The sequence below is a fragment of the Bombus fervidus genome, chromosome 4 (assembly GCF_041682495.2).
Source record: "Bombus fervidus isolate BK054 chromosome 4, iyBomFerv1, whole genome shotgun sequence".
In the NCBI taxonomy this organism is placed as follows: domain Eukaryota; kingdom Metazoa; phylum Arthropoda; class Insecta; order Hymenoptera; family Apidae; genus Bombus; species Bombus fervidus.
Window position 1 is genome coordinate 10,564,414 of NC_091520.1, and position 20,976 is coordinate 10,585,389.

General features: G+C 47.0%; 1 protein-coding gene across 1 annotated transcript in view; it reads left to right on the forward strand.

Annotated features, from left to right (window-relative positions):
• Su(var)3-3 (lysine-specific histone demethylase Su(var)3-3) overlaps positions 1-20,976 on the forward strand; it is a 101,458-nt gene that overhangs the window by 49,979 nt on the left and 30,503 nt on the right. The window lies entirely within an intron of this gene.

Below are 20,976 nucleotides of genomic sequence, written 5' to 3' on the forward strand. Positions count from 1 at the left end.
CTTTATGGTCTGTTTGGGATTCGCGCATTCCCGGGTCCCCATTGAGTGTAAAACGATCGGCCGCATTGTGTCAGGAATCGTGTGTTAGGGACACGTCAAGTGGTTGCCCACAGAGGAAAAGGGCGAGAGAGAGAGAGAGAGAGAGAGAGAGAGAGAGAGAGAGAGAGAGAAGTGCGCCTCCTTTCAGAAAACAGTGCTCGGTAGCTTCCATCTCCCGTCGTTGAAAAGTGATTTGTTACCTTTACCTGGGCCAAAGTAGGGGCCCAGCATTGGCAGGCTTCCCTCTCGAATACGTCGTCGTTCCACCGGTTGATTTACTCATCGAAATTCAAATAAGAGGATACATCATTTTCATTGGCCCAATAAAAGTATCATTAGTAAAATGAATACTGGCTGTCCGCTCGCGATTCGTTCCAGTTCCAGCCTACAGTATATTCTTTGCTTCGTTTTATTTCGAATCTCTGGGAAAGGATTTATTGAAGCTCTTGCGAAAGCTTCGTCAAGTACGACATCAAGTACTTTCAGGTATTCCACGGGGGAAAACGAGAGTCGAACAGGACTCGTAATTGCGGGGTGGCCACAACGAAATAACGGATAGTGCTCACTGTCATTAATAGCAGCGGGGGAAAATAAATCGTACTGTGGAAGTGAATCTCGCAGTCGGTATATTTTATCGTCCGGTTTCATTGATCCTTATTACAAGATCTTTACCAAGGCCGCGGGCTTAAATCGGTATAATATTTCACCTTTCCGCAGCGGTCGTCTCTCCTGCCGCGGTAATATCGTCGATGGCCTGCGTTTTAGTCAACGGGTATCCGGTGTTTCGCGAATTAATCGCGTATCACACGCCTCACCGGCAAAAGTGTGACGAATATTTTGGCGCCTCTCTTTTCCTCCCCGTCGTGTCGCCTCTCATTTACACGGAAGCCCGGGTGTTTTTCTAGGAAAAAGTCGCACCTTTCCTCGTAGACGACAGTCTGCTTCTACCTGCGACGTAGAAGACGAAGGCCGTGCGAATACCAAAAGCAAAAGGAAAGATAGTCAAATCATCGTTCTAAAATTCCTGAAGGGAAAAGAATCTGGCCCTCTCAAGTGCGCTTAATTGCACCGTAAAATCAAATAATCGCCTTCCCAACTGCGGATGTTACACGGTACGAAAGAGATGTTCGCAAAAATTACAGTCCGGGTGCCGATAATTCTTTGGAATCGTTTAGGGTAGTGGGCATTGCGCAATCCTTCGCGAGTCGGAGCCACGAAAAGAATGGATTCCCATGATTTCTCCGGGAACCGGCGATCCAACGCCACTTTTTTCCTCCCGGCTGTCGGGTTTGATTAGCGAAGCGATGTGAATGAGCCTTAAGAAGGAGGATGCCCCGATGGCTGCGCCGCTGAAAGGTGGCTAGCTGGCGGCTGGGATCGGCGAAAGCGGTCAGTGATCGCTGGGGCCTCATGCTCGTCTCCCACTCTCTTTTCCCCTCTCTGGCTACCCTTCCCTCATCCCTTCCTTTCGTCCTTTCGTTCCCCTCTATCCGAGGCCCCTGCATTCCCCTTCTACCTTCGGCTCGAACGCCCCACCAGCCCGCCCCTGGGCCTAGTCTCCTTTCAACGGTGCAGGTGACGGGGCATTCTTTTAAATCTAATCAACTACCGAACCTCGGTCCGATGTATACAGGGTGTTACCGAACTGGCCGGCCTGACAGCATCCTTAAAAATAGGATACCGGTCGAGTCCTGACAAGGTGTCCACTTATCGAGCCGGCCAAGGTGGCCGCGTGTAATTCATGGGTTCAGAGGGAAGAGAAGAGGCAGCACTCTCCTGCTTCTGTCGTTTCTTCTCTCGTTCTCCCTCGTGATTTCTCCTTTGGACCGTCTCTTTCCCTTCTGATAAAAAACGAGGCGCGAAGACTCGTTCGATTCCTCTCCTCTCTGTTCGATTTTCAACGTGTTTAAGGGCAGCCGAGTTTCAGTTACGAAATCCTCTCCGGCACACAGGAAATCGACGGCCGTGATCGATCGTGCCTTTTCTGAGAGGTTAAACGGTCGACGAAATAAAACGCTTCTCCACCGATCTCTTCAACGAGACTTCATCGCGATGCGGTTTCACCGAACGTTTTACAAGCTTTCTTTGACCGCCCGGGGTGAAACGCGATCGCTCCTTAGAGAGGAAATTGCGATACGTCGAAGGAAACTGCGTGTTTCTTGCGACCACGTGCGACGCGAGAGAACGCGTGTCCCACGAGACCACCCTGTATATCGGAGTTCCGATACGGGTAACACGAGGCACACGCGATGACTGAGAAAGAATGACTTATAGATATGTATTCGTGGAAGGTAAGAGCCCTTCTAAACGAGTCGTGCAATTAACCTCAAAATCGCTCACGAATCAATGTTGTGCCTCGAAATTTCTCCTTTTTTCCGAGACACGAACCAGGCTGACTGTCTCGCTGCTCATTAGCCAGCGACAAGAAAATCGATCAAACGCGTCTGGATTGTGGCGCACAATGCTACACGAAACTACCGGATTCCGATCGTCCCTTCACCAGTTTGATAAAGACTGATGCCCACCGATAATTCACCTGGCCTTCTCGAACCGCGTAATTTATTAATCCGGAATGCAACTACGACAGTCAGGACCGAACACTCTCCGAGATAACCGTACAGAAGGGGACATTGAAAAATACGGAACTTTCACGGTGATTCGACGAGAAATACGTCCCGTCTTATATTGGACGTTGACGTCGTTCGAGAATCAAGTTGTCCGGCTTGATCAACCGACCTTATCGACGACGCTTTTAATGAACGTATCCCGGCTCGATCGGTTACCCAATTCGCATAGAAACCGCTTAAGCTCTACGCCGTCGTTTTGTCAAAGTAATCATTGGCCGAAGGTTAGTATCAGCCTAATGCGCGTTGACCACACGCAGGCGAACGTGTTTCGCGTATACGGAGAATCATCGTCTGACGAGGACACTTCTATCGACGTGTCTCCATTGGTATCGAAGGACACATTGCATACCTTCGATCAGTCTCGCGGTATGTTGGATACACTGGTATTTGGTCGACGTTTATGGTTAGTTCCGATGGAAAGTGACAGGAAAAAATATGGTTGACATGCTCCACGATGATACGGTGGAGCCTGATTGCTTGGCTCGGTTACAAGATTTTCTAGGTAAATTTAAACGGTCGTTTCTCCGTAAATTTTCTGCGCAAGTTTGAAAGATGTTTGCACGAGGAGTGTGATTAGACGTCTCGGGCGAAATGACTTCGCAAATGGAGCCACTTTGATGGTGGTCTCTGCTCGGAGACTGATGGCGTACAAACGAAAAAGTTAATTATGCCGTTCGCTAGTTCCTTTCGATGAAAGTCAATGATCGATTTACGTAACTTGAATGAAAATTCAGGCTTTCTCACGTATCGCATACAGTCGCCCAGCAAAGTGTTGGAACATTTGTAGGCATTTTTTATGAGTACGTTACATGCAGCATTTTGAAATGTCGCTAACAGCGCCATTTATTTCCCGGGAATTGAATATTAATCGTGTACTTATATAATGAGATTAAGACGTTAATAACGTGTATAGTTAATCGGTTTGACTTTTGAAAGACTCAAATAACTTGTAATTTCCATATGCATCTTCAGATTTGTTTGAAAAGTTCCCAGTATAATCACGATAGTCGTGTTTCGTTGCATTATTAATGAATTTTCACGACGTTTTATATAACATACATAAAGTTTTCCATAGCAAGTGCTGAAATACTTTTACGAGCCACTGTACGTAATTATCTCGCGTGTTTCACGTAAACGACAGAGTCTCGCTGGCATCCTGCAATTAAGCCGCGACTCTAGCCGTGAATTATCGCAACCCGAACGTTTCAAAATCCCGCGAAACGCTGCTCGTGATCCCGAACTGAGAGCAGGTATCGCGGATGTGGTCGCAGAACCGGGATGCTCGTTGTGTCGACTGCACTTTCACTCCCTCGTAGAGAACTTTTCTTCTGCGGTTCTGTGTGGAACAGAGCGACGTTGTTTATTGTTCCGAAGCCTGACACGAAATCACGAATCCCGAGGCAATGCCCACGACGATCACCTGCTAGACTCTCGTCCTACATTCTTATCGTTCGCGGTACTTGGCTCTCTATCTCTCGCGTCGACTTTTTACCAGTCACTTTATTGCCTTCTCCGCGGGTAACAATGGGTCGTAACGATAGCTGCCGCGGCATATTCCGTGGAATAATTTTAATTTAGACCGCGTGAGAAAGAACGGAAGGTGATGGAGAGTGCACGCGTTGCGAATGCTTCTAGCGCAAACCGGTAGTTTCGAAACGGAAAAAAGAAAAGAAAAAAGCGGAAAGGATATACCGGAAAGTGGAAAAAGGAGATAGAAAACTAGTGCAAGATGAAGTTGCGCGGAATGTCTACTTATCATTAGGTTTGATAAAGAGAACAGGGCGGAAAGAGACGAATAGCTTTCATAAATGGCTGACGCAGTGGTGCATCGTGTATTCCATTACAAAGCACGTTGACTCAATTAGCTTACGTCCTTCATCGGTTCATTTATTGTGGTACTAAGCTGTTTTAATGCACCGCTGTCTCTCGTTTCAGCGTCCTTGGAGGTGCCTCGCGCGAATTACGCGTTTTACGCGGCAAACAGTCCATAAAGGAAGTCGCCCCGAACCGACCCACAAACCCTCAATTTCGCTTCAACTGCGCGTTTCTTTCTGACGTTTCGATCCGACAAATAAAATGTTAAAAATCTTAATCGATTTACTTGATGAGTATTCTCGAGATTGGAGGATGCAGTTAAGGGCATAGTCTTATCCGATAATTATTTTTTATCACTATTAACATTATGGCATTTAAATAATCTTTTAATTGTACAAATGTCTTTTTATTTATCTGTAACTGGACAATCAGCCGTTCGTTAATTCGATTTCCTACAATGTTTTTGGCAAGAACATTTTTTCAGCCCCGATGATCTTTCAGTTCTTATAATTACTCTAATACACTTTGCCATCCTTCGACGCTTGTAACTTGGAACGCGTTCCGCTAAATAAACGAAGATTGCATCGTTTCCCTCGTCAACTATAATATGTAACATATATTCTTTCTGCATATATAACATGACATATACGTATTTGTATATTTCATATATAAATCCGACGAAACGAAATCATCGATTAACCGGATTCCTGATGTTTAGCATCGGTTGATGCTTCCTCGTTCGAGCATATACATTCGGTTATCCCTGAAAAAGTGATGCGCAGTAAGATAAGGAGGCAACAGCGTCGATGAAATCAAATCGCGAACGATGCTCCGCGGTCCGATCAGGGTTGAAAGTATGCTGTTCGCGTGGTAACGGTACCGGACAAATAAATATAAATTCCCACCGATGAAACGGACGAGCGATCCCGTATTCCGAGCATTTAAATATAATCCCGGTATTCGTAATAGCCGCGAGTGAGTGTAACATACTACTCACGAGACCACGAAACGTTCTACATCGTTTTCCCCGCCTTTCGATCGGTCACTCGTCATCCTCGTCGTTACTGTAAAGTTTATCATCGCTGCGGTTTGTGGGGATAATCGACGCGTATCGGTAATCGCCGTGGAAAATTTATCGCCGACAGAGGCGCGATCCCGAGAAGTCGTTTTCCAATGTAACCGGCGTGCTCGACGAGCGGAGCGCGAGCGAGACGATTCGACGAAGAAGAAAGGCGACGAGAAGGTAGAGATTTCAGAGGAGAAAGAAGACAGAGTGGAAGAGTTAACTCGCCGGGATTAGAAGCACGATTCTCCGGCGAGAGAGAAATCGAAGTTGATGGTACGGTTTGAAGCAAGACAAGTTGAACGCGTGATCGAAAGGAAGGGATGAACAGGTAGAAGAAAGAACGAGGCCGATACAGGTTATAGAATGGAGAAGGATAGAGTCACACACGCGCGAGGCATCTCGGCAGAGAGGTGGGACGGGGAGACTGGACGATCGTCTATAATCGAGTTGACCGTGAAATTTTCATTACACCTTTTCTGAGTTATGCATATAAATAAGGAAGGGAGCGGGTTGGTGCGCCGGGAGCGAAGAACGTGGCAATGCCTTTGTTAGCGGAAGGTTAATGGTAAGAGACCCCCGGCTATCTTACCACGCTGACAGCAGTCTCGTTAACGATTACGATAACTCCACGGCCTCCTCCGAGGATGCGTTGTTGGCTACGAGCGATCAGCCAGGCCAACGCCAAGGTAGTCCAGAATTCACCGAGTGGTCTGGCCCGTTGTCGAACGTATGACGTGCCGAGAGAAGTGTCTGCAGCTTCGTGTGTTTCGTCTTGTAGCGACTCTTAGTTGCCAGCAGAATTTCGCGCAACCGATTCCTCTCGAATCGATCGGTTGCACGAGTCGAAGCGAGGTTACCGTGGCCGCAGAAAACTTTCCTTCGTTCGGCTAACGAGCGTTTTAGCTTCGCCAAGTTTGCCGGGGTGGTCGTTTGTAACGAGTCGAAATTCCACAGGAAATGGACAAGCGTGATCGTAGATTGTTGAAGGTTATACGACGTTCAAGGATTCTTCTCGACGAACGTGAAACGTGTCCACCATCGATGATTATTGTAAAAATCAACGATTGGATTTGTATTCCGTAGACTCCTCGTGGATATTTCAGGATGGACCGACTGTTGTTCAGTTATGTACAGTCATGCTTCCAGCGTGACTCACGAGCCATCGTGAAAAGCTGAGGTCGTTGCATAAGTTTCATGCCGCAACATCGTAATTACTCTTAATAGCGTCTAGTTCCTCCGATAACTCGTCGAAGATTGTTCTACCTATTAAGAGGTTAGTTCTTTTCCCGGTCTGCCTTCCTTCTCCCCTGGCTAGTTTGTTTTTCTCTTTACTATTCGAATTTCCTGCCGTAATAATTCAACCCGTGGATCGTTTAATAGCGCGTGAAACTTTGACATCTTGACTGCTTTTAATAAGCACGTTCAACCAGCGAGGAAACGAGCGACTGTTAGCTCGTCCCGCTGGAAAATAATGTTCAGCCACCAGTTGAAAAGCTCGCATGGCGAACGATGCATTCCCGTTTTTCCTCTTCGGTTAAAAGAAGAAGTTGGATCAGACTACAAAACTGTTTGAAGGAGGAGATGGAGATCCACGAATACGCTGTTAGTTTGCCTTCGTGAGAAAATCTCGAACGTTATTCGATTGCATGCAATCATTCTTTTAACCGTTAATTTTCCTCGAGGATCAAAGTAAACACGATAAAACGATATCTGGCAGTTAGAAGTCTTTGGGGATTGTGCACTTTTGACGTGGCGCTCGTTAAACACGCTGGGTCTAGCATTATCTGTTTTATCAAGCAATCTTAGCCTTTAAGCGTGAAGCAGCTTGTTTCAACCGTCTAATTGTTCACGGTACTTTCGAGCCTAATGTTCCACGCTTCAATCTAGTTTTTTGCGTGCTCTTACCGTCTATTCATTTTCCATAGTTAATTACGAGCGTTTACTATTCTTAATCGAGTGTTCACTTGGAAATTCCAATTTTCTTGCAAATTTCCTAAATTTATTCTACGAAGGAAGAAGGTTGCAACAAGTTACCATTAACGTAACGCAGGTATCCCGTTCTTCATCAAGCTCGCTTGGAAATTTTCATTTTCATAAAATTTCAACATTGAATTTATTTAATTTATTCCACGAAGGAAGAAAGAGTTAAAAGAAGTTACGTGAAATGTATCGAAGGGAGGAAAGTAGCTGGATGCAAACGATCGAAAATTCTAAAGAGGGTTTCTCTTGGATGCGGATGCATTCTCACGTTCTCGCGGATCTAGCGAACCTTCGAAAAAGCATCGGGGAGCAGGCCAAGGCAGCCGAAGGTAATCTCGGGTTCAAAGACTCGTCGGTGGGCGAGAGACGTATCCCACCGGCGGCCACCCGAAAATTAACGACCTCGCGAACCGGCTAAGACTCGGTAAACGAAAACTGGCCAATTTTTTTCAGCCCGTTCGTTAAAGGCTCGTCCACACTCCGCGATACGTATTGCGAGCTTCGAACGTAGACAAGACGCGTGCGTGACCGCGAATTTCGTTCCACTCTTTCGTGATTTTACGAGTTTTATCTCTGTACTCTGTTCTCCTCTTCGTTATTCGCGTTGACAAAAATTTATTTATTAATTAGAATATCTTACAAATTACAGTTTTCTAAAAATCGTTTACGACTTTTGTATAGTTTGGAGACTTTTGTATAGTTCAGAGATGAATAAATTTTTGTAAAATTTCTCTATAGCGTCTAATAAATTCCTCTGTTTCGTAAGACTCTATTCAAGTGTTTGGAATGGATCTTTGCGAAATTTTGTCCAGAATATCGTAATCTTTAGTTCATGTCGCACATTCAAGCGGATACCATGTACACAACTTTGCAAGTACGTTCGTGTCGACTCAAATCTACATCTTATACTGTGAACATGTTAACCTGATGTTAAACACTATTCTTAACAACGAATGAACTCCGTAAGAATCTTCCATATTAAATACATAATATTCCTCCATTCGCGGCACGGTTCACCAGCCGACATACAAGATCCCTTAATTACTTCGATACAAGCAGAACGTAGCAGAAAACTGGAATATCTCCCGACGTGTGTATTTTTTCCTTTTTTTTCGGGGAGAAGGAAACGGCGCATGCGAAAGCGAGCGAACGAACGCGTAGAAGGCAGAACCGCTCGCGTAATTATCCCCGGCGAGGAGAAACAGGGGAACAGACGGCGGCGGACAGCATGATTAATAAATTTATAGTTTTATTTCGCCACGCCGCTCACGGCCTCGGCCGATCAGATACGCGGCGAGATATCGTTACGCGCTATTGTGCTGCTAGATTAATTCGCGGCAATAAATTCTTCATACAGCCGGCTCGGTTAAGTGATACAAATGAGTTCGATATTCAGTTAAATACCCGCTAACCGTTTCGGCGAGTCGGAGTCCGCCCCTGGATCCAACCACTCCGTTACAGATCGCCTTGAAGAATGGGGCCGTCCTTACGGAGCGCGTATTTAATGGAATTAAAGTGTTCGAACGATCGTAACAAGGGTAGAGAAATGTGTTCGCGTTTCCTTCACTTGTCAGTGGGATATGACGATCGTGTTATCGAACATTCACCCTCTATCGTGCTTTCACCCCATTCTTACGGTCCCTCGTTCCAGTTGTGTACAAGGTTGTCGAATTATTAAGTTGTTTAATAAGATCATGTCGCTTAGTGTTCCGCTATTTAGAGGCTTCCAGTCTCAATGCCTTTTTTCGGTTGTTTAAATGTAAATGGATGCTTGCTTTTGTAACGTTCAATGCTTTCTAGAGTTTCATCATTTCATATTCAAACGATAAACTTCTTATCTCTATCAATAAATCACGAATTTTGTCTTTGTCTATCTGATTATGAAATGGGTGTCTCGAGCATACTTTATATAAGATAAGATCAAAATTACATTTCTCAAAAACAAAGTATAAAATATTTTTCCAACAGGTATGTAGGATGTACGAATGATTACTATTCACCGATTCTCTCCTTTTCAAACTTACTCTCTAGATTCAGATCGATTGTAGCGATCGTGTTCGTAAAATACCTTTATTATACGTTAAATACATTACCAAGGTTTAGAGATGGTAATTCTTAAATTTAATTCTTTGTTTGTTCTCTGTTAGAGTCAGAGAACCAAAGATGGTCGAACGAATCGAAGAGAGGACGAACGTTATTTGCGAACCATGCAATCGAAAGAAGAATTTAACGCGAACTCGTGAAACGTCGTTTCCACGAAAGGCATTTCGCGTCCGGTCAAACTGTGGATCGGGAGAAGATCGGCTGGAACACCGCCTTCCTGTTGGTTTAACGCGATCAGCCGCCACCGCGATATCTACGGTATTGCTCAGAGACCGGATCATGGGCCAGTGCTATGCATGCGTGGGGGCAGGCTCATTTATTTACCGAGGATCAGTATTGGCAGGTTGTAATTTACAAATGCTGGGACCCGCTGGATTTATCGACGCTCCGCTACCCTCTCATTACAACCCTCTGCCCTCCGTCATCTTCTCTTTCGCCCTTCATCCTTTTTCCCGTCGTCCGGCCCCTCCGCGCCTCCCGGCGCCCCGTACAACTCGTCTCCTCAGGCTCGTTACATTTTCACCCTCCAATCGGTCGGCCTTGGGTATAACTCCGCTCGTGATTATCGTCAATTGACCTACACTCGATTGAAATACGTAATAAAAGAAGGTAGAGACTGGCGAGAGAGCCCGACCGACCCAAAGATCCGATCGGTTCTCTACGAGCTGCTCTCTCGCTCGAGATCCAACAGCGTTCAGCCACCAGCTACGCTTACAGCGAACCACCAGCAGCCGCTACACCGCACCACCTCGGCTTCTCTCGGTTTCCCTTCCTTTTTTTCTCGTCTTTTGCCCGCGGCTGTGTGTACCTTTTCCACTCGTAGCCTTTCTCGGTGGCTCAGTCCCGCTTCGTGCACCATCGCGACCTTATCATTGATAATTTCTCGAGCGAAATAGAAAGAAAGGAAGAACGCCAGGCAACTCTGGAAGGGTTTGCATGTCGGCACCGAAGTCAGATAACACGGATTATCGCGCTGTATACGATAATACTGCCACATGAAGGGAGAAGGAGTAGGTCGATGATCCTGTATGGAAAAATCCCGTGTGCTACGATCGCGCGTCTCGCGGCAATGTAATTGAGCGGATACATTTCTACGAAAGCGAAAAGAAGCAACAAGGTAGGCGTGGTGGCAAGCGTTCTCGTCTTCGATGTGCTCGTTCGTTCGATCGTTTCGTCGATCGTTTCGCCGATCGTTTCGGCTGTTTGACAATGTTGGTCGTAGGAACGGAAGAACCGGAAATTCCGAGGCGTTAACGACGTCAAAAGAGACTGGAGGCAGCTCTGGTAATTACAGGCTGCGACGCCGGAACGACGCGAGAACTATCCGACCTCGACAGTCCGGCGGTACACTCGATCAGCCTTGTCACGAACGATGATCGAACGCGAGCCAGCATTTCGATAAATTAACCGTGGCTATTATAAGCGGGCCGCGGAAAGAATCCCCTTGCAAACAGCCAGATAATTATAATTATTCCGATACCGGGGGCCCAGCCCCGGTTTCGCAAAGATGAAACCACGAAAAATTGCCTCAGGGATAATTTCCATCCGATAAATGAATCACCGACCCATGGGTACTTAAGGGGCGATCCACGCGCTTTACTACAGGGTTTCGTGTTTACCACCCAAAAATTCACCTCGTCGATTCCGCCATAAATTTTTTATCCGGTAAATTTCTTCCAGCGAAACTGTTCCTATTATTATACCACCGATCGAGCGAGAAAGAGGAATTAACATAAAAGTAAAATTTGCTGAAGCGGGCAGAGTAGAGTGTCAGAGCAACCGGGCAGGGATACAAAAAGGAATCGTTCGAGACTAACGATCTGACTGGTTCGTTCGTGACTGTCGTAAATAGATGGAATATCCTATAAGGCAAGGCTTTGTTAATGAAGGGCCCCGTGAGAGGCCATAGCATTTTGCGACTCGCGTGCGTTTCCAGCAACAGCAGGAAGATGCCATGGTCAGATTCACCACTGCTGCTGCTGTTGCTGCTGCTGCTGCTGGCCGGTCTTTCTTGCCCGGGGATATAGCTCCGAGGTGGCCTCGCAGCAACAAAACGAGGGGCTCTTTTCTCGACTTCCACGCGGCCGATCTGACCGTGGCGGTTGTCTTTAAATTCCGAACCGTACGGAATCCCGCGAAAGAGTAATGCCGACATTACGTGGACCGAACGTTCGCGCGCGGTCGAGTCGAGTAGGCCCGATTTACGCTGATTCAATAAAGTCTCGGAGTAGCTGCCAGCACAATGGCCCTTGGCTAGCACAGCATCGACCACTTCGATTCGTGATTTTGCGACCGCTCCACGAGAATCGACGCACGATTGTGCACGATTTTTCTTGTTTCGCTTTAGAGATAGCGATGCGTTTTACGGTGCGATCGTTTTTGCGTTTGGTTTAGCACGGTGCTAACAAAAATTATTACTCGGAGTAATTTCAATGAAACATTTTTGAAAATGCTTGTAGCGTGGAAATTTTTATAAAATGCCGCGGACAAGATTTCGTCTTTGAATAAGCTACGAGCTTTTCTCTTTGAGTTTTGTAACGGATGATTTTTGAGAATATTCGATACCGCGAAAATCCAATAATTTTTGTATAATATTAAAAGACTAAGTTTCTCGTTATTCGAATAATTCGATGAATTGAAAATTCGCTTCGGTCGTTCTTGAAATTTTGTTAAAAGACTATTTACACCTGTATCGCAAAGAAAATCCCAGGACTGGAAAAGAGATTGCGAATCGAAATCGTGCAGGACGCGTGACGACCTGATTCTTCTGGCGCGGCGGTTGAAATAGAAACGTTAGGAGGGACGAGCGTAAAAATGCGGATACAGTTTCTCGGAGTGCAGCCTCGGCTTCCGGAGCAAGCATAATAACAGTGATACAGCGACACCGTTTACCTTCGACGTTGGTGATATACTTCATGGGAAACTGCGGCTTGTACACATATTGCTGCTAATACTTCACGGAGTAATCGTGAGAGGTTGCGAATCTCCCGAAGATTAACGAGGAACACGCGTCCAGCAGAGATTTGAAATCTCGATGTTTTAGGATTTTCCTCGTTTCCTTTCAACCTTCTAGAAATATCCAATGTCGCATTAAAATGCATCGTGTAGGTATATGTAATACTAGGTATGTACATGGCGATACTATCTGTAAAGTCGATGGAAATAAGTGCACGTAGCGGTAGGGACGCTATTTCTAACGTGTTCCGGGTTCGAAATTCAAAGCAGATGCTCCACCTACGAGCTAGATTCCCTCAATCCTGGTTCATGTGTACGGGTATGCTATGAAATCGCGTAAGAATCGATATCGTAACCATGATAGGAAGGAACGGTGTAGCAAGATCCTTGGTGGGTAGGAAGAACGACGGGCACGTTAGCGCACGCAGCAAGGCTGGACACAGGCTCATGGCATCGAGTAGTTGAAACGACTGGATGCCTCGTGCAGGTATTCTCTGACGGCGTTAAGCCCTATGTTACGCCGACAGTTCGATCAGAAGGAAAGAAGGAGTGTGAAGGGGTAAAGGGAAGAGGGAGAAAGAGTGAGAGAGCGAGAGAGGTGCAGTGCCGTAAATAGGCGAGGTAATCGCGCGCGTTCGATTCCACGAGACTCCGTTGGAGAGAAGGGCTGCTTCGAAACGGAGTTTGGTCCGTTTAACCCTATAACCGCATGCCCATGGCAGAGCCAAAGAACGAGTCTCTCCACCTACTTCTTTCTCTGTTTCTCGTCTTTCTCCTGTTTTCTCTTCTCCTTTTCTATCGCGTCTTCTCGTCCACGGTACTGTGGCTCCTTCCTCGAGCTGCTCCTCCTTTCTTTCTGTTTCTTCTCCTCTTACGTTCGCGTTACTCTCCTCTGGTCGCTGGTCCCCGAACTTCTTTCCTTGTCTCTCGCTCGTTCACGTTCGGTATCACATGGCGCACATGCATGCATGCATGCATTTCGAAGCGAGGATGGCTCAACTCGGTTCAGGCCAGGGTCTCGGCTTTCCTTCTCTTCGCGGAGAAGAGAACCGCAGCTCGTTAAAAAGTTGCCCGACCGGTTGGGCGCTCGGAGAGCTGACTCTGCTGTGGTCTACGACCCGACACCCAACACACTCTCCAGTCTCTCCACTCGGCCCTCGCTCCCTTGTACACCCTACGTATACATACACCGTACCGTAGCGCGGTCGTGTTCTCCTGTATGCAGTCCGGCTATAGCCTGAAACTCGCAGGACCGCGCGCGTGTATTCCCGCCACACGAACGAAGAGAGCCGGATATTCACTACACGCGGATGAACATCATTGAAGGCTCTCCTCTGCTCCCCTCTTCTTTCTTCTCTTCTCTTCTCTTCTCTTCTTCATACCATCTCTTCTCCGTCAGCTTTCCTCCGTCTATCCACCATCGTGTTCCGTCTTTCTCCTCTTTTTCTGCTGTTATCTCTCTTTCTTCTCTTTCTTCGCTATCGCCCGTCCCCCTTTTTTGGTTTCTCTTTCTCATTCCTCTTTTCAGCGTATATCGCATCGTTGATTCCTCATGCCTTACTTCTACGTGCATTTCGACTATCACCATCGCGAGTAGGATATCTTGTCTTACAGTCGCCTTCACCGGTATTCGACTTTCGGTTCTCTTCTCCTCTTTTTCTCTTTCTTCTGGTCCGGCATCTCGCTTTCTCCAGCGATTGAAATACGGCCATGCCATACGCTCGCGCGCGCAAGAACCAAGCAGTCTCTCTCGATCTCTTTCTCGAAACTCCACGCTGCCGAGAGAGCCCGTCGCTTCGTCGCTCGTGTTCACCGTTTCGTTAAAGCCAGTACACTTTTCTGATGCCTGTTTGCCCGTGTACTTCGTTTTCGCAGTTCCTCCCTCCTCCTTCCACTCCTCGCCTCTCCCTCTTTCGTCCTTCTCTACGTCTTCGTCGTCTTCTTCCTCCTCTTCTCTCGTTTCGCGTTCCCCGGGTTGTCTCTTTTCGCGAAACGAGTTTCCTTCCGTCGCCTTTCCGTCTCCACCCCCTCCACCCACTCTCCCTCTTTCTCCTCGTTGTTCTTCATCTTCTGACCCGGCTGTTTTTGGCCCCCTCTGCCCCTCCTTCCTCCCCTTTATCCCTCTTCGAGTCTTTTTGTCCGCGGTAACCTTCTTCGCTTATCCTACCGAAAGATACCGATGATCATACGCTGGAAATTCCACGCGGACGAGCATCCTCCGGAGATTCTTTTATGCTTCTTGCAGCTCGTCGCTTCTTGCCACGCGCTTATTATATTGTTTGATTTGTTCCGGCCGTTTCGAAGCGGCACGGAGCGGCGATCGCCTCGTTTTCGATCGTTCGTTCGCCTCTTCGATTTTATCAAGCTCCCTCTATCCTTTCTCTTGTTACATGCCTGTTACATCATGAAAATTAACATTAACACTTGGCACGTGTGTTTCGCAAGTGTCGTAGCTCAAAATAATTCAGTCTCCTGTTCGAAGCATATGAGAATCGACAAAAAGGGATAATTTTTAAGGGATACGTGGAGAAAATTATGAAAATAATACTTCATTATAGTCCATTGCTTTTTAGTGTTTGGTATTCGTGTTTGGTAAATCATTTTCTTGTAAGCATCCATTTAGATACTATAGGCTGCTTAGCTACTGAAGTTTCAGCGCCGATTATTAAAGAGTGTTTACCTAATTAGAAAGGAATTCATTAGAGCTGATACCGTTAAATATTTCGGACTTTCGGCCTATTTGTTCTACCATTATTTCGACAGCAAGGTGACGTCATCGCGTTCTGTGTGGCTAAAGCTTTAACACCTACTAAGCGACTCTCACCTGTAATCAGTCAAACAGATGAGCAGAAAAGAACAGAGGAGGCCCAGAGCGTTCTGCCTGCTAACCAGCCCAGCCAGTAAAAGTTCCTTTCGTGTTTTGTTTTTTATGTCATTCCACTTTCCCAACGCTCTTTCTTCATAGTACTATTATCCAATATATTTGTATGATTAACGAAACGCAGTATATTATACGAGTAATATTAATTTTTCCTAAATTTTGTAAATACGAATTATCCGCAGTATCTTAGTAATTTTCAACGAAGAAAACATTCCTCAGATTCCTTACTCTTTTCTCAACAAGCAAAGCGGTTTCTTATATTTTCAAGAAGAACATTGTCGCACACTTGAAACAATTCTTCCGTATTTTACCCGAAAGAATTAAATTCCATACTTTACTAACAAAATTTGCTAACGATAAAAATATCGCATTAACCGACCGAATATAAAACGATCTAAAGAACGCAACCGGATTAAATGTTGCCTGCACTCCGCTCCAATCCAATCTTACAGCATTGCCAACAAATCTCGACAAACCCCGAGTCTCTAACTAGACTCAGACGCCAGAGTAAAACGTTGAGAGATCTAGAGGTATCCAAGAGACGAGTGAAAGCAGGTTGTCGCCGATAGCCAGTGGAAGTTAGTTAGCGAGGATTTTCCGCGGCCACGGCGAGCCAAGGCGAGTTTTTGTCGCTCGGCCGTGGACCGTCCAACAAATCAATTCGAAGGGGCCCGGCTTCCAGCGGCGGAACAACGATCGGCCACGATAAGTACAAACATCGATGAACGGCCACGACGCGACGCGCACCGTAGTGGATCCGGTGACTTTTTACGGGTCGGTTTGTTCCCGACATTTTTCTTTCCCTCGTTCGAGCCTGCAGTCTCCCGTTTCCTTATTCTCCGCCCAGCATCGCGGATCCTCGCGCGCTCCGAGCAAGAACGCGCCTCGGGCAAAAACTGTACTACGGAACTATGAAGCTATTTCTGCGTGTTCGACAACGTTCGTTAAGGCGACGCACCGGTCGTTTTAAGTAGCGCCAATCGGTCGCCTCGTCGCGCTTTTTTGCCTCGGACAGCTCGTAACGCCGCCGGTGTAAATTTATAAGATGTCACGAGGAAGAAGAGACGGCGACGTTTCGACGACCGATCGTGCGTCGAACACCGCGGCGATCGACCGTTTTTCCCGTCCCTCGCGGCCGCAATTTGCCTTCCGCCCGTTTCTACGGCTCGCGAGCATCACCACCAGAGTTCCTCTGGCCAAGGAATTTTGGAATTAACGAGGAATTCGTGGTTTTTGTTTCAGGTACGTAATCGAGTAGGCGGGACGTTTTTGCTCGGGCTACGTCGCCGGTGAGTATTCCAGTTTATGGCGTACAGGGTGTCCACGAAGCAGGTATTCCTTTAACGACATCTCGCGCAACGTTAAATCGATGATCCGCGGCTTTTCTCTTTTTTTCAAGACGAAGAACCGAGGTAGAGTTTTCATATAATGCAAAGGTGATTTACTACCAAAGTTCGAATGCACGCGTTGAAATTTAAGCACGCTGCATAAATCATTCTCGCGCGCCGGAGGATGCTAAACGAGCCCCGCGGTACCTACCGAAAAAGTATTCCAAAACCATCGGCAGGCTGAAGAAAAAATAATTAACTAGCTAGAAAAAGAAACGCTCTTCTCAACGCGCGCCGCTTAACGTCAAGCCGCACCGATAAATAGACTTGGTCGCGGCCACGCGAATCGTCCGAAATCCGATTATCGTGGAATAGAATGCGACGCGGCGTATCAATTCGATTCACGATATAACGGGATGGGACAGAGAGATGAACGAGGATCGCAGTTTCTCGCCAACGGTAGGAGGAGAAAGAAAGAGAAAGAACGAAGGGAAAAATGTCAGGCGTCAGCGTCTTTCCAGTCATTTGACAGTAACGAGGAAGACGTCCCGGCGCCGTAAGCCTTCGCTGGAACTAATCCTTCTTCGCAGAGCCAGTTAAGGTATTTGTATTTTAATTAGCTCCTCCTTTTAGATAGCCGTTTGTTCTGGCCTCGCTGTGTTCGCGCTACGATCAGACCCCCCCAGCCTCCTCCTCTCGTTCTCGGCTTTTACCCCGATCTTCGCTCTGCCCTTCGAACCGTTTAATCATAATCTAATAACCGGCTGACACAAAAAACTAACTCGATAAGTGCACGCCGTTAGCTTAGCGCGAGAGGGTTCTCTCCTACACCGACGAACCTTTGCCATCCGAATACTGGTTCGAGCTCGTGTAGGGTTCTCTCGTTACTTACAAGTGTGTCGTTAGTGTGTTACGGTCGGACGATGTGTTTGTGAAACGCGCGTGCACCTCGACGAAGTCGTATGCGAGTGGGCCGTGTGGAAGTCGGAGCGAAGAGAAGCCGAACGTCTCTCCAGATATTATCTATTGCAGTCTGTCTGTCAGACAAGACCGAAAGTCGGGCTGGACGAGCGCACCGCTACAGGATGAAGTGTCTTCTGCATAGTCAGCCTCTTTTTATGCCGATGCTTCGGTTCGACCATCTCGCTAATTCCGTCGTAGCACGCCAGGCACGCCAAACCGAAGCTTTCCGTGCGACTCCCGATGCTGCCTTTCATTACTCTCTTTTTATTTACCTTCGCCTCCTCGGTCCTCTTTTCCTTCCCCACGTTTCACCATATCTCCGTGTCTCTCTCTTCATCTCGTTCTCTCGTTCCTTGCCCCTTTTTTCTTTATCCTCTTTTTTTCGTCTCCGTTATCTTTACTTTGTAGTCCTGCTGCTGTCTCTCCTCCTGGCGATAATGTATCTCGCTCCATCAACGCGAACGACGATTCTTCCCTTTCTTCGTTTTTTAATCGAAAAAACAAAAACCTTCGCAAACACGGCGTCGATTCGCGGAAACCACGAGGAACCGGCGCGGCGCGTATTCCTCTACAGGAATCTCACTTTGGTCGAGCTGAAAGTAAGAAAAGTTTTCTAAAGCCTGATGCACCTTCATAGGAACGATGTTTCGAAAGTCGTTCTTCCTCGTTCAACCTGTATCTCTTGCAATGGCTCGTCTAGCCACGTACTATCGATCATTGGACTTTTATCAGCGATATCACGGCTTCATCAGCGAGCCAATCCACCGCGTATACGGGCCTAATATTCGTAGGACACACAGCCAGACGCTCATTGTCGAAGGAACAAAGCCTGTACTGCGCCCGTACGGCCCGTAGCTCGCCGCTCCTATATTGGTCCAAGCTCTACCTGGCTTCTTTTCTTGTCATTCTTTCTCATAAAACTTCATAGCCGCTCTTCATATTCCTCTGTTGTACGCGTAGATATTATACGTACCCGCGCGACGACGTCGAACGAGGGAAAGAAAACGAGACAGAGAAGAGCCATCTACCATTCTGTGCGTCGGGGGTGCACCAACACCAAGCCGCCTGTAAATCTTTTCACCTCTAACGAGGTGTCGTAAAACGCGATCTTATTAGCAAGCGTGGCTCTGCCTTTAAAATATGTCGACTTCCTGGCATGTATGTATCGGTACGCGTCACGTGGGAGGCTTTGACAGCTCCTCCTCTTCTTTCGGTTCGTTCCGTCTTTCATTTCTAGACGAAGAGGTTACGTCGTCCTTTTCTGATCTTCTCTTCACGAGTCGAGACTCGTTCATCCTCTTCTTGTTCTCTGCGCGCCTTTCAATTTGTTTTTCGCGCGCTCCGCGGGATACGTTTGCGTTTTTCGAATCTTCTACCAGCTTTCTTCGTCTTTTTCCGTACACGTGCTTGGAATTTTTGCCATTACCTTCTGACATGATCTTCCTGTATCTATCTTCGTATATTTAGGGAGTTCCGACCGTTTCCTAAATTTTCAAAGGAATTTTTCGATTTTATTTGCGTTGATCGCGTTTCTATCCAGGTGTTTTTGATCTTTACGATGATTGTGCAAAATTTTCTCCTCGTTCCGAGTTGTTTTCGAATGAAACCTTAGATCCACAGCCGCGCTTCACCACGGTATCGGCCGATTACGACACGCGTTAGCCTTTATTATCGAGACACGCGACAGCAATCGAATCGCTTGTTCCGGCTACTTGCGATGCAGCGTGCACACGCTCAAGTACGAGTGGCCACTTTGGCTCTCGGGGAGGCGGAAAAAAAGGAGCAAAGAGAAACGTACGGGGAATAATCAGCGCGCGGACAGCGCTGACGAATGGGACTCCGACTCCGAAGACATTGTAAGATCGATAGATGGAATCGGTGTGTGTAATGTAAATTGACTCGCAGCCCGGCCGCGAACGGATCGACGCGACGGGGCGAAATGATTGTTGACAGAAACCTGGCCGTCTTCTGGTTCGGACGTTCTGATTTCCTTCTACCTTCTTTCTTTAAAAAATTGATTTTAGAAAGTCATGGTTATCTTCTCTTACCTTCTGACTTTTCCGAAGCATTGCTGCCTTGAAACTGCTATTACTGCTTTTACTTCGACGCAAATACAGCGTGTCTTCGTTGTATGTATTTGATTTTCAAAGCACGTAGCAGGATAAATGGTTAAAAATTGCAAGAATTTTTATAGATCAAAGATCAAGGTATTGTTCTAGATTTAAAATGGAATACAGAACAATAGATGGAGATATCGAAATTATATTCCGGCGCAACAAAGGCCTTATCAATTGCTCACATTCAAACTGCACTTTCCTTAGAAGAAAAAAGCCCTGATCCAAATTCACCAGGTTGTCCTCGTTAGCGAGGCATCGATCCGCACGATTTACTCCGTACTAGCGTTTTATTCTGCACAATTACTCGCCAACATTCTTCCGGCGGTATTCGCCGCGATAACGCCGCTCTTACCCACTAAAAACCATTACCTTGTAGTACCGGCGCCGCAAAAACAATGGCTGATAAACGACTTTATGAATGTTATCGTCGAATTAGCCGCGGCCGTGGCCGGTGGCGGAGTACCTCTACCATCGGTACACGCGGTGGCGATCGGTGGCGCGCTTTCCGTTCCCCACAAAGGAATACATTTCCCAAGGATATAGAGGCGGGCGCAGGCCAAGACCGAATAGGGTTTAACGTGGGATCATATTGACTCGATCGCTCCACATTGGCAGTCGCGGGATTCTCAATATGCATCGGATAACATCGGATACTGGCAGGAAACGGCACCGTGCAGCCATCCTAATATGGCTCGAGTCCACATTACTCGAGCCCTCCGGTCGGATACCGGCGGCCAGACGCTCAGAAACGACTACTATACCCACTATGCTTGCTATAAGCTGACCGTACCCGTCCACCACGAGCGCCGCCAGCGTCGTCACTATTGCACGGTTCACCACCACCATCGCCATGAACGCCGACAACTAACCAACACCGTCGTCACCATTGCAGTCACCAGTATGCTGTGCCCTGACTCGCGTTACCACCACCACCGTTTCTTCTGTATACGAGCATTGATGCAACCGGTGCGTGGCTCTAACCAATCCTCCTCTATATGTATAACCTTATCCTTCTCTCTTTCTCTCTTTTCTTACTTTCGTATACTCGTTCTCTCTCCCCCTCTCTTTGTGCCTCGTTTTCTTGCACTTCCATTCCATCTAT